The following is a 14,299-nucleotide window of genomic DNA, read 5'->3' on the forward strand; positions in this document are numbered from 1 at the left end:
GACAAGATAACATTCAGCTGAAACTGACTGAGCAGTCGCATGCTGTTCTCAATGAGCCAGAGAGCGGCGGCGTTGAGTTTGACTGGGGGAGGAGGAGGGTTATTGGGTGGAAAAGTGAAAGAGTAGTTTAAGACTGTCAGAGTTCTGACATGTGTGTCTGTCAATGTTGCTTTTGCCGGTGTGTGTGGAAACTACAGGTAAACTTAACTTAAGGGCAGTGTATTGACATCATGTTCGGTGCAGGTAAAGACAATAAGACATACTCCCCTTCCTTATCTTAGTGACCATAGCTCCGGGGCCTTTGTGGCCCTACTGCTCAAAGGCACTTAAGCGACCCCCTTACTGCAGATAAGTCAAAGGCGCTGTCACAATTTACACATTATCTTGTCAAGCAAAGAAATTCAAAAAAGAAGAAGGAAAATCATTAGATTTATTATTAGATTTTAAATAAGGTACGGAAACATTTAAAATGCTGCACTGCACTGGGCTACTGATTTACTGTACTACAAAAATAAAAATAAAAAATAAAGTAGACTCAGATTTTAACTGAAATAGGGGATGTAGCCCATGATAAAGGAAGCTACAGACATTAACTGTTGTTTGCTTGAAAGGTAATGACTTGTGTGTACTGTAGACAACACCAACAAAAAACACTAATTGCTATTAGACAATACACTTGCACATGCAGCAGATAACAGCAGATAGGGAGCAACATTAGCATTCATATGAAGTCATGTTTCTAGTTTGATAGCAAATTTTAGTCAATATTGACAAGCTCATTGCTAACTTTTTCTGTCTGTCGTAAGTTCGTGAAAATCTCTGGTATTCTTCACGAGTGCCTCTTTTAACATACGAGTACTGGTGTATTAAAATATTGATTGTAGCCACTTTAAGCCAGTAACAAATGGTTATGAGGTTTACCTTGTATCTCCAAAATGTTTACTTTTTAAGTCACTACCATCTTTACACAGGCAATTCATCTACGACAATTTCACTTGATATTAAGCATGAGCTTTTACAGACTCCTACATAAAATTAAACAATAAACAGATAAATTGTATTAAATGAGACACCTGAACCGACACGTTCAATGGACGCCAATTTCCATATAAATGTAATTTGTCGAGAGTCACTTCTATACAAATCCAGTTGGCTGTTGTCCAGTTGTCCAATCTATGGCTTTTTTTAGGGCAATATACAATATTAGGAGTTTAAAGAGCATAGAGAAAGTCAATGATTCAGCCAGCAACACACACTAACAGCATGTGTTACCGGTAAATGTTTCTTGGTCATTCAGGAAGCTCCTGTGTGGGCAGAGAGAATGTCAGCTGTGACTTCCCCTGATTAAAAGAAAAAAAAAAAAAAAAAAAAAAAAAAAAAAAAAAAAAGGGGGAAGAGAGAGAGAGAGAGAGAGAGAGAGAGAGAGAGAGAGAGAGAGAGAGAAGGGGGGGAACAATGACACAACTTAATGCACTCCCTCCCTTAATCACTGATAAGGACCAGTGTTGCAGTTGTGTGTGTGTGTGTGTGTGTGTATGGGCGGGCTCATGGTTGATCACTCTCTCTCTCTGTCAGTTCACCCTCTTGACTCCACGTCTCTATCTCAGCATCCCCATCTATCTCCCATCACCTCTAGATCTGCTCTATTTACCTAACAGTAACTGACATTCAGATGTGTATCAATTAATTAAATCTTCCCAACTGATCTATTGGGAATTTAATTAACAGGGTTCACCTGTTGTTAAGGCTTTAGGTCAAAGATATGTGGTTGTCACATCCTGGTAGCAACCACATTAGATTAACGCTGTTGTCCCAACACAATAAAGAGACAGGAACTTGTCTTGGTGACATTGGTGGCCTTAATCACTGCTTTAAGCTGTAACGATGACAGAAAATCAAGGGAATATTGAGTAAACGCTGTATTTATAGGAGCTAACTATTCCCAAACCTGGTCAACATGCTTTCGACAACCCCAGTGTTTGTATAGCTATAAAAAGTCTTGGATAGCCTCTGTTCCACTAGCCAAACCTGGTTCATAACAAGTCATGCTAACGTGACCATGCCAACATGCTCACAATGACAATTAGTCCGGATGATTTGTGAAAATTATGTTCACTTTTTCATAAAAGCATGGAATTTGGTACACTTGTACAGTTTGGGGTGCTGTACTTTTTCAGAAAGGGAGCCATCGCAAAAACCTCGTGGCAGCCATGTCGGCCATTTCACTTTCCGCCATTACCGAAATATGTGTTTTGTGTCATGTCTCCTGAATCAAACATGGCAACACAGAATAGGTGATGTCAACCCCTATGTTTTGATGATCCAGGATTACAATGATACCAAATATTACATCATAAATAGTTAAGGTTAAAAGTTAATGGTGCAGTCAGTGACATTGAAGAAGGAAATTGCAGTATCTGAGAACCTAGGCTAGACTTTAGATTATCATGTCTCTTGCATGCATGTTGTGTAGTTTTTAACACGTAATCCTTTTGTTCATTAACCCTGATGATACAGTGACTAAATGTTAATATGCTGACATTTAGCAGATATAATGTGTATATAATAATGTATGTATATAATGGCTCACTTAATATGATGTGACAAGTTATAGTTTTGAATTCTATATAGCCTGTGTACGTATGTGGCATGTCAACAATAACATAATCACATAACGACATTTTTTATGGCCTGATGTTGTTTTGCTCTTAAAATTATTCTTTTGAATGCACAGCTCAAATGGAACCAGTATGGACAAGACAGCTACGCATTGCTTACGTGTTGCTCACACCCAGGTTAGACTGTAATGAAACCGTGTGAGAGGCAGGGCGGTGCTGGAAAAAGCTTACTGAGTAAATAGTGCTTGAAAAGATATCTGACGATTTTACATGGAAATGCTCCATTGAGGCAAACACGGCTGGGATGACAGCGCTACTTATGAAGTTCCAGCCGGCTCCTTTCAGTAGCAAAAAAAGAAAAAATGAGTGGGAGTTTCTTGGGCCTTTAAAAGCGACCGCTGCCAGAGACACTGGAAGGTAAAAGAACAGTGCAAAGAAAATAAACTCTTTTACAGTGCTTTTATAAGCACTACAGATAATCTCTAGCCAAGACACTGCAGACAACACAAAGTGACGGATAATAAGCCATAAAGAAAACATTTGGGTTGGATGAAAGCATAGCGAAGATGCTTGTCGACTTAGTCACCAGGTGTATTATGTTGAAGGAATTCTTAGCCCCACTTTCTTACACACACACACACACACACACACACACACACACACACACACACACACACACACACACACACACACACACACACACACACACACACACACACACACACACACACACACACACACACACACAGTTGGCATATACAGTACAAGGTACGGTGGTGATTGTTCTCTCTCTCTCTCAACACAACTACCAGGTCATGAGGGATACACAATAAAACAAATACTGTGACTGCAGTGTTGGCTACTCTACTGCTGACTACTACTATTGTATTGGAGCAGCAAATAAATAAGCAAATGCATGAGCATGAAAATGAAAATGATCTTGTGACCTGTGGAGGTATCCCAACTTAAATCTGTATTAACAGATTTTTAGGACCACTTGGAGGCAGCACAACAAGCTGTAAACACGACACATTTTAAGTTAATATGGTAAACCTGCTAGCAAACCATGACTATTTAAACATCTATCGGATACAAGTAACATTAGCTTACATTTAAAGTTGTGTTACTAACCAACAGTGATTGTAAGTTATAGTCTCTCTTTTAGCTCTGTTGTGGGCTCAACCAAGTCCTGAGAAAAATATCGCTCTCTTTAGCTTCTAAATGCTTCACTATGTTCACCAGCTAGTTGCTTGGTCTTTCTGCAGTTTGGTGCTGAGCAGGTTTGTTACGATCTATTGTTAATTATTTGAATATTGATTATAACCGTTTTAAGATATGTTTCTGTAATACGCACCCAGTAATGTTTGAGTGTCCCTGACAGAGTAAATGTTGCAGGTGAGGGTTTGCAAACACTAGCTATTTAGATGTCAACCTTATGATTGGTCTAATTTGCATGTTCTGCTAGGACTTTCCACACAAACACAGACACAGTAATTATACACTAACTTTAGATTTAATTGTTTTCTCTTTAGTATCTCTTTGGAGTGAGGGAGTGCTTGCTATACATTACAGTCATTACCAGACATGTATAAAGTACTAGAGACCCAGACTTGAGTGAAAGTACAAGTGCTCTATCAAAAAAGTGACTTGAGTAGAAGTTGAAGTGCTCTTTAAGCACCACACTTAAGTAGAAGTGCTAAAGTATTCAAGATTTTTAGGTACTTAAGTATTGCAAGTAGTTTATTTTAAAATGTACTATTCAAGTACTGGTAAAATTATAAGTATAGTGTTATGTAGTTATTATAGAAAGCAGTCAAAAGTTTGAATATCATATTGTTTATATTATTTCAAATGTTTAGCCTAAAGGACACTCACAATTCCTTTGGCCTTAGCAGCAGTACAAGGACAGGAATGTCCAACACTGCAGCAGCATGTCATGAACCGCGGGTCGCTAGTTAGCTAGCGCTTACGGATAGCTCAAGCTGGTGTGCCATTTGTGTATTATATTTGTAACTTACCTTGATAGGTGTCTTCAAATTCGACAGTGAATTTTTGAAGGCCATTATTTCGCAATCTTTCGGGAGGCAGAGTAGGCACTTCATTCTATTGTCTTTCACTCATCTTAACCCAGTAACTTTACAAGAGAGACTTGCGGAGTCCTGGCATCCGGTTACCCTCGAGCTCGTTCGTGCTTCCTGTTTCCGCTTTGTCGCGAGCCACTGAAAAAAATAGAGTGGTGCGTGCCCTCTGGTCGCCAGCGAGATCTACGTCATTTTGACGTCACATTGGTGCGCGCAAGGTCGGCTACGGCGACTGTAAAATGACCTTTAGTAGGGCCAGGGATGGGCTCCTTCGTCATCGCCACGATCACTCGAAGTTGAAGGTGTGGACGGTGGTGTTTCTGGTTCTTCCATCTCGAAAAAAACAAAGCTCAATGTTCTCAATGCAGGCAGGACACAGAGCGAAAGGCAGAACGGGAGCACTTGCAGCCTTCTTAGAAGATCGCTTGATTCGCTCAATGATGAGCCAGTTCATTAAACCTGGTGACAGAGCCATCTACTGCTCTGGCAGTGATAATGTGGGTTTGGAATAAAGAGTAACGATGCAGCACATAAAAAATGTATCTGAGTAAAAGTATTAAACTCATCGAAAATATGTACTTAAGTAAAAGTGGAAGTAGGAGAAAAAAATAATACTCCAGTACAGACACAGCCTTTTAGTACTTAAGTACAGTAGTGAAGTAGTTCTACTTCGTTACTATACATCTCTAGTCATTACCCAGCAAACATGCCCTTTTGGGGACAGTGTGGGCCGACTGTGGACAGAAAAATTGGCCCAGAGTGGGCAGCCCACTGTAAGCCCCGTTACCATTGTGAAATGTGGGGTACCTGTGGACCCACACTTTGGGCATATACCGGTGAGTCAAGTCACCAACTGTCAACTGAGTCTGAGTCAAGTCTAAAGCCCCCAGTGCTCGAGTCCAAGTCCAATTCACAAAAGATGTGCCCGATTAGAGTCACCATTGAGTCACCATTACTGGAGTTCGAGTCCGAGTCGAGTCTTTAGTCCCCAGTGTTCGAGTACGAGTCCAAGGCCTAGTCCCTAAAGAAGAGTCTGAATCTGCATCCCTCTGCATCTTTCTAATGTGAACATGTAGTAGGGGCGTGCATCATGATATACAGTCACAGGTGGAGGACAAAAACCCTGCCTCTTATTGAAAAAGTTACAGACTAAATATATATCAATATCTTATATTATAATGTCATAACCTATTATTACTAGGGTTCGCTATTGTTTGGTTTTTTTCGGATACTGGTGCTTAAAGGATACTTTCATAATGGTGCAGGTTTAAAAAAAACTAACTATGGCGACATTAAAAAATAGCTTGTTTATTGCTAAGGCCACATTGTCAAACTCTGGGTTTTTATAAATCCAAGTGAATGAAGCATACAGTCCCGTCTCTGTTGTTTCTCGGACAACGGCAGTGGCCATAGTAGTGCAGCTACTTTGAGTCTTTAGCTGCAGAATGTTGAACGTCCGGTGTTGTAATTCTTTTCAGTGAAATACAGCTACACTTTACACCGTTTAGCTGTCAGGATTTTAAATCGTATGCAGCTACGTTACCTGCTGCCAAGTGTAAGTTAGTGTTTACTTGAGTCACATGCAGCGATGCTTCTGTTTCCTTTAATGTCTGTTCCGGAGCATCAGCAAGCAGCACAGGCATTTAAGTGGCACCAAAATCCGCATTGCCATTCAGTCCAGTAGATACCGGTCGTTTAGGGAAGGCAAGGCAGCTTTATTTGTATAGCACATTTCAGCAACAGGGCAATTCATAGTGCTTTTTAGGCAGTAGTCAGAAACTTCATCCTTATTTTATGAATGCTCTAGTCCAATTTCATAAAATCCCAGTTCAAGTCCAAGTCATCAGTGTGCGAGTCCACTCAAGGCACGAGTCCAGAGAATAGCGACTCAAGTCGGCTCAAGTCTTAGTCCAGCACACTGTGGGCACACTGTGGGCGTACTGTGGGCACATTGGGCATACCGTTGACATAGTGTGGGCACATTGGGCATAGAGTGGGCACATTAGGCATACTGTGGGCATACTGTGGGACATACAATGTCGCTCACAAATACACATTAACAGCAACATACAAAACACATTTGCAACACTTGTGTGCAGCGGCACAAACACAGGTAAACAACAGCATGACCAAAACTATTGGGTAAATTCACACAATACACCACATTATGCACTAAATAGCAGAAAATATTTAATTAATATAATACCACCACAAGAGAGCCTTTAAAAAGTAAAAGTCATCGTCTTACCATTACGCAGAAAGAGTAGACCAAAGAAGTCTGTTTTCAGCAGGCTTCGGTCACGGCTCTGGAACCCATCACGTTGAAGTCCGATGTCCCCGGATCAACACGATATCTTGTTGGAAAAAATAAAAAGAGCAACTGCTCCAGTGAAGATGCTCAGTGGCCAACAGATCAGAATGTGGTTGTACTCACGCAAAAAGAGGCTCCCTTTGAAATAACTTTTACTAAAAAAAAATTGTGTATACTGTGGGATCATTCTGTCAGATGGGAAATATCTATCAGAATGGCCTACCTCCTCTTTAAATGAGGTTTAAAGTATAGTAGCTCATTCTGTCAGGCAGGAAATATCTACCAGAATGGCCTACCTCCTCTATACATGTGATTTAAATTAGGGACACTTATTCTAACAGATAGATAGATCGATAGATCGATAGATCGATAGATCGATAGATCGATAGATCGATCGATAGATAGATATCAGAATGGCCTACCTCCTTTATAAATGTGGTTTAAAGTAGGGTAGCTCATTCTGACAGGTGGTAATTATTTATTAGAATGGCCTACCTCCTCTACAAATGTGGCGAAAAGTAGAGTAGCTCATTCTGACAGGTGGGAAATACCTATTAGAATGGCCTACCTCCTCTACAAATGTGGTTAAAAGTAGGGGAAGCTCATTCTGACAGGTGGGGAATATCTATCACAATGGTTTACCTCTATAAATGTGGCGAAAAGTAGGGAAGCTCATTTTGATAGGTTGAAAATATCTTATAAGAATGGCCTATCTCTACTATAAATGTGGTTAAAAGTCGGTTAGCTCATTCTGACAGGTGGAAATTATCTGTCAGAATGGCCTACCTCCTCTATAAATGTAGTTTAAAGTAGGGTAGCTCATTCAGTCAGGTGTGAAATTATCAGAATGGCCTACCTTCTCTATACGTGTGGTTTAAATTAGGGTAGCCTTTTCTGACAGACGGAAAATTATCAGAATGGCCTACCTCCTAGTGAATGTGGCTAAAAGGCGGGTAGGTCATTGTGTCAGGTTAGAAGTATCTATCAGAATGGCCTACTTCCTCTATTAATGTGGTTAAAAGTAGGGTGCTCAAAAGCACATTGGGTAAACTGTGGGCACACTGTGCGCACATTGGGCATACTGTGGGCATTTCATTAATATGTAAATAACACTATAGAGCATTTAAAAAGAAAATGTTATCATCTTACCATTACGCAATACAAAGTAGATCAAAGTGGTCCGTTTTGAGCAGATTTCGGTTGTAGCCCTGGAATCCATCATGTTGATGTCCTAGGTCCTCTCTTTATCCAAGATTGGAGAGGGTAATATCTGTCCACAGGAGGCCCAATTTTATACTGACTGTATACTGCGGGCACATTGGGCATACTGTGGGCACACACAAAAAAAACAATCAGTCCGTTGGCTGGTCTTCCATGGCAAGTACTCAAACATTTAGACAATTGGCCAACTGAGGTTAGTTGGAACAATATACAACAGTACAAAATACAATTTGAAAACCACAATACCAGTAACTTAACGTTAGCTCAAAATAATATTTCCAAACATTGGGCACACTGTAGTCACACTGTGGGCACAATGTGCTCACACTGTGGGTACATTGGGATTACTGTGGGCACACTGTAGGCCTACTGTGGCTATTGGCTAGATTTTCATGAAATTTGGTGGAAGGGTGTACCATGGGTAAAGAAAGAACCCATTTTGAAGCTGATCCAAATCACGAATACACAAATTATTTTTCACTTTTGTTAATATTGTGAGATAGGAACATTTTTTGCTGAATTTGTGTGGTGTTGAAATAATCTGAAAATTGAGTTCCAATGTGGATAAAGAATGTGCACCCCTTAAAGTCAGAACATTCACATTGTGAATCTAATTTAATTTTAATCCTTCTAGTACAAATTTGGTAGTCTAGTACAAAGTTATGCCTGGATTTCATAACACTATTATGAAGATGGGTAGACAATTTGTATATAGTGAGTTGAATTGATTGAATTAATTTAGTCATATTAAATTACATATATTGAATTATTTTAACATTGTAGAGCAATGGGCTTCCCTCACATGGATCCCTCACATACATGACATGGAACATTACATCCCCAACCATACTGTTTTAATAATGATCTCTTGGAAGTCCAGCGCAGAAACACTACAGCCATACGCATTTCGTAACAAAGATTAATAAGATAGTGGATTCATAATTCAGCTGTTTGCACTGCTCAATTCAAAGCAGATAAATGCATCATGTATATTAAAAAATGTAAATTAATGATCTTCCTTATGTGTTTAACATTTCTAGCTCTCTGCTATATGCTGATGACATTGTTATTTTTTTCTGGCTCAAATATTGATACAATTAATCACAAACTTAATACAGATCTCCAGCATTTACATAACTGGTTTCAAGAGAATCATTTAACACTCAATACCAATAAAACAGAATGCATGTACTTCCATTAATCTAGGAGACATTTATCCATATCCAATCCCATCATGTTCTCTAATCAAAAACTTTCAGTTGTATCCACTTATAAGTATCTAGGGGTCTCTCTTGACTCACATCTCACTTATTGTGAGCATGTTCAAACCCTAACCAGAAAGTTAAACCAAAAGTTATTTGTTTATAGTAAAATTAGACCATATTTGCTGCTCTCTGTCTCAGGGCGTTTTCACACATGAAAGTCCGAACCAAGGTCCGTACCAAGGTTCATGTTTTTGTTACATTGTATACATTTGATCCGGTAAGTTTTGGTTTCACACTGCAGTTTTGCAAGCGCACTACAGATCTATACGTGACAAAACTACGTCCTGCCGTCATCACATACGTGAGCTGCGTCTCCAGATACTTAGAACTGATTGGTTTGTTGACGGACTTCCCCGTCCTCTCGTATCCTCTCTCTGGGTCCGAGTTTAGGCTATTCAACTGACCGCTGCTCTCCCCTACTGCCGGCTCTTTTTGTTTTGTTGTGATGTAGAGAAGCAAGACCACGGGAACTTTCTTTCTGGAGCATTTATTCAGAGACAAACTGAAACCTACACGCTACATTTACTACCACTTAACAAATAAACTGCTGATGTATTCTCTGCTCTGATAGCCGACAGCTGTCTGCTCTGAGCGCATTTACCGCTCTCTCTCTCTCTCTCTCTCTCTCTCTCTCTCTCTCTCTCTCTCTCTCTCTCTCTCTCTCTAAGCACCGAGCTATTCCTTAAAGGAGCTTCCCCGGTCTTGTAACACGAGGAGAGCCTGCCAGAGCTTCCTGTATTTGGTCCGAAAGTCCGAACCATCCAAAAAATGCTTTCACACTATCAACGAACCGGACCATGGTTCAGTTTGGTCCGGACCGAGACCACCTCTTTTTGTCGGACCAAAATTTGGTCTTTTGATCCGGACCATGGTCCGGGGGAGGTTTCACACCTTTAATTTTGGTTCGGATCAAACTAAAAAGTCCGAAAGTCCGGACCAAACGAGGTATGTGTGAAAACGCCCTCAGAGACTTATCTTCATGCCATCATTATGTCCACTTTGTCGTATTGTTTACCTGTTTGGTCACTTACAACAAATGAGATTCTTGAACCAGTAATAAGACTCTATAACAAAGCCTATAAGCTACATGTTAGGCTTCCTGGATGGACTCACCACTATATTGCACTATCTCTGTGTAATGCCTTGACATTTGAGAATTATAAATTAAGCCATGGGATAAAACTGTATTATCAAATTTTAAATGGTCACACTGCAGCTGCTCTGTCTACGTTGGTTCCAAAACCCAGTTCAAGGTCCGAGCGCATTACGAGATCTGCTACAAATGGACTTTTGCCTCTACCGGCTTTTAGAAACTGTTATGGACAGAGATCTTTTTTCTATGTGCTCACTAAAGTCTGGAATGACATTCCACAGCACATCAGAACTTTAACGTCAATAAGATCATTTAAATTAACATTTGCTCGCTATTTAATGGAGAGGCATACCTGTGACCATTGAGTCAGCTTTATGGCTTTGCCCTGTTGCTCATTCTCTTGGTCTGTGTGTTTGTTACTGTTCTGTCTAGGAGTTTTTGTTGTGTATGTGGTGTTTATGTTCTGCAGAGCAGGAACCTGCTGAAAATCAGTTTTACACTGAGTCAGGCCCGATTGTCTTTAATCTTTTCCTGTTTAATAAATAAAAAATGAAAAGAAAAAAAAAAATCAACAAGGTTTCAGCAATAATACAATCCGGGCGTTGGCTTCAACCCTGTGACCCCTCGTATACCCTGAGAGGAAACTTCCTGCACCCTCTGACCCTCCAGCAGGTGAAAACACCACACTGCCGTGAGAACAAGGGACCGAAAGTCAAGTTGACAATGAATGCCTGTTCATTTCTTTCTTCCTTTCTCCTGTAGGTCGGTGTTCACGGTAGAAGCCTCTCTCTTTCTCTGCTGTATCACTTTACTCTGTTATCTGGAAACTGCACAGTTGTTGCTGGTTTTAGCTTTACATTCACTGTAGCAACCTTATCAAAACTTCCCCTTGATGTTTCCTCTTGCCAAGTATTTGATAGGAGATGTAATAAACATGTTAGGGGCTTGCTGAGGAGATATTTTGAGGGTGGATGTCCATCCCATCAATAATCAAGTCCACTATTTTGTCTACGAATTGTTTCAACCTCCCTGTTTGCACTGTTTAGACATACTGAGCCATCACCACGTAGTGTGAACATGAGTACCACATAGTGGGAATCAATGCAAATGTTAAGCTTAGCGAGGAATCTAGGTTAACTAGCTTCCACTCAGAATGTGGACACTAGTTAGCCTTGGTTCTTTGCTCCTACTGTCCTTGTGTAATACAAATTTAACAGCATGATAAAACAAATGCTGAATGTTATAAATATACTAGCTAGTGCTGTCAGTTAAACGCGTTATTAACGGCATTAACGTAAACCCATTTTAACGGTGTCAATTTCTTTATTGAGAGATTAACGTTCATTTTGGCCTAGCAAAGTTTTTTTTCACATGCTGTTGCAACAACTAGTAACGTTAGAAAAACTACCACACCACACCGGATCTAGCTAAACCGGAAACAAAACAACAGGCACGCTGCACACACTTGTTTGGGCTTGCGAGCCAGCCAAAGAGTAGTAGATACCTGCAAACTAGTCGCTTTTCGGCGAAAATCGCCGTTTTGAATGGGGTCTTAGACCCGGTGCTAATATGGCACGCCTTAACGACCATTATCTACCAGACCGAATAGCAACGCGGATTTCAGTGCCTTATTTAAGTGCCACTTAAATGCCTGAGCTTCTCTCTGATGCTCCGAAAATGGACGTTAGAGGGAACTGAAACATCGCCGCACACAGTAATAATAATACAGTAAGGTGAGCTATTTAAATTATCTGGATACATGGTTAAACATAATTTGCTCTTACCAGTGTATGTGTATTTTGTCCACAGCAAATTCCCCACCAATCGGTCCCAAAACCTCCCAGTTAGAGAGTAAATGCCGTAAACATATTCTTTTTAAATCTTTACGATCATTCCAATAAAGAACCAAGCAGGCCTGCCTGGTTGCACAATCGGAATTCTCTTCAAAAATTGCCATTACCAGCGAGTAGCTCACGAAAACACTCTGTTCCCGAAACAGAGTTTTGCAAGACGAGGGACATCCGGCAGAAGATCTGGCGGATGTGGCGATTATCCAGTAAATGGATCGTCGTCGATCCACACTATAAATGTAAAGACACATCTATGGTTGTATAGCCGGCACTATGTGGGCTTGTTAAAAAAGGCAAAATCTTGTATCAACATTTGTTGACTAGATACAGTCTGATTTTCTTAGATCAGGGGTTCTAAACTACTGTTACACCCATAGATATAGAAGAGGTATATCTATGGTTACACCACTACTGTATATTCAACGTCACTAACAATTTATTGATCAATAGAAAATGTATTTAAAAATAGAAAACGTTGTGTGGCCGGGTTATCTCAGTTGGTAGAGCAGGCGCACATATGTGGATACTACTCCTCGACGTAGCGGCCGCGGGTTCGACTCCGACCTGCGGCCCTTTGCTGCATGTCATTCCCCCCTCTCTCTCCCCTTTCATATCTTCATCTGTCCTGTGAAAATAAAGGCCTAAAAATGCCCCCAAAAAATTATCTTCTAAAAAAAAAAAAAAATAGAAAACGTTACACTTCATAAGGCATTGTATTCATAACACAATGTAGGGGCTGGGTCTGGATAGACTTGCCGTTCAGTGCCGATGTGGACCTTGGCCCAGATTTTGAGAGGCCCCGTCTTAGATGTCAGTCAATACTGGCAGTGGAAACATCCACCGACAGGCGTTGAAGCTTATTGACACAGAAGAGTATTGATTTGTTTTATAGATTTTTAGTATTGACTTATTCTTCTGTTGCTATCACGTTTTTCTCAAGAAGCTTCACTACGCTTAACTGACAAATGTTACATGAGCAACGTTATTAAAGGCTTTTTTGAACACAATGGCAGCCCATCACACTGTCACGCTCCCCTCAGGGTGACGCCCCATCCAGCCACAACCTGCAACAGACCCCAGATGGCCAGCATCACTCACCCTGAGGTGACACGCATGCCAATGGGACAAAACCGACAGCTGCTTCATGTACAAGTGTAGTTCATGCAGAGTTGTTTTGCGGTCACTGTGCGAGACCTGTAGTCCTTTTAAGGGACGTTAAGGGACTGCAAGAAACATGCAAGAATTAAAATCCCCATTTCAATACCAGTGATACAGTACCACTCGGCCAGCCATGCCAAAACACTTATTTATGAACTTCAAATAGCCAAAATAATCAAAATAATCTCAAAATGAAATAGAACAACATGGTGTCAACATAAGACACAGCTCTTTCAAGCCGGAAAGCGCAGTTCACTTTGCGTCAAAAGCAAAATACTTTTACCCAGGAAACGCTTGTTCGTTCCTCGGGAGTATTTTAATCCAAACTACGATCTTTTTCCTATACTTAACTAGTTGTTTTGGTGCCTAAACTTAACTGTCATCACTGCATGACGCTCACTTTTTCTGGCTAAATTCAGCTAGCGTGGCCCCTGAAAGGACCCTCAACTGGCGGTGCCTGTAGCCGGCTCACAGTCACCTATTGGCGGCTAAACACCAAGACCAAGAAAGTGGATCACATCACTCCAGTTCTGAAGTCTTTACACTGGCTTCCTGACCCTCCCTATCCTCCCGTTACAGCGCTTTACTTAGTTTAAAATACTTCAATTTTAGGTATATAATATATGGTCTATTGGTGAAGCAACATTGATCACTTTGAGGGAAGGATACATTTTGTCCCCACCAGGGATAAAAATAATTCAG

The 14,299-nt window shown here is 40.6% G+C and overlaps 1 long non-coding RNA gene across 1 annotated transcript in view; it reads right to left on the reverse strand.

Moving 5' to 3' along the window:
- Window positions 1-6,953: 6,953 nt before the first annotated feature.
- LOC120553789 overlaps window positions 6,954-14,299 on the reverse strand; it is a 78,864-nt gene continuing 71,518 nt past the window's right edge. Inside the window, exons 2-3 of the long non-coding RNA XR_005638201.1 lie at window positions 8,160-8,337; window positions 6,954-7,053 (exon numbers count right to left, since the gene is read on the reverse strand). This is a non-coding gene — a long non-coding RNA (uncharacterized LOC120553789). The remainder of the gene's footprint in view (window positions 7,054-8,159; window positions 8,338-14,299) is intronic.

Source organism: Perca fluviatilis, chromosome 23 (genome assembly GCF_010015445.1).
Source record: "Perca fluviatilis chromosome 23, GENO_Pfluv_1.0, whole genome shotgun sequence".
NCBI lineage: Eukaryota > Metazoa > Chordata > Actinopteri > Perciformes > Percidae > Perca > Perca fluviatilis.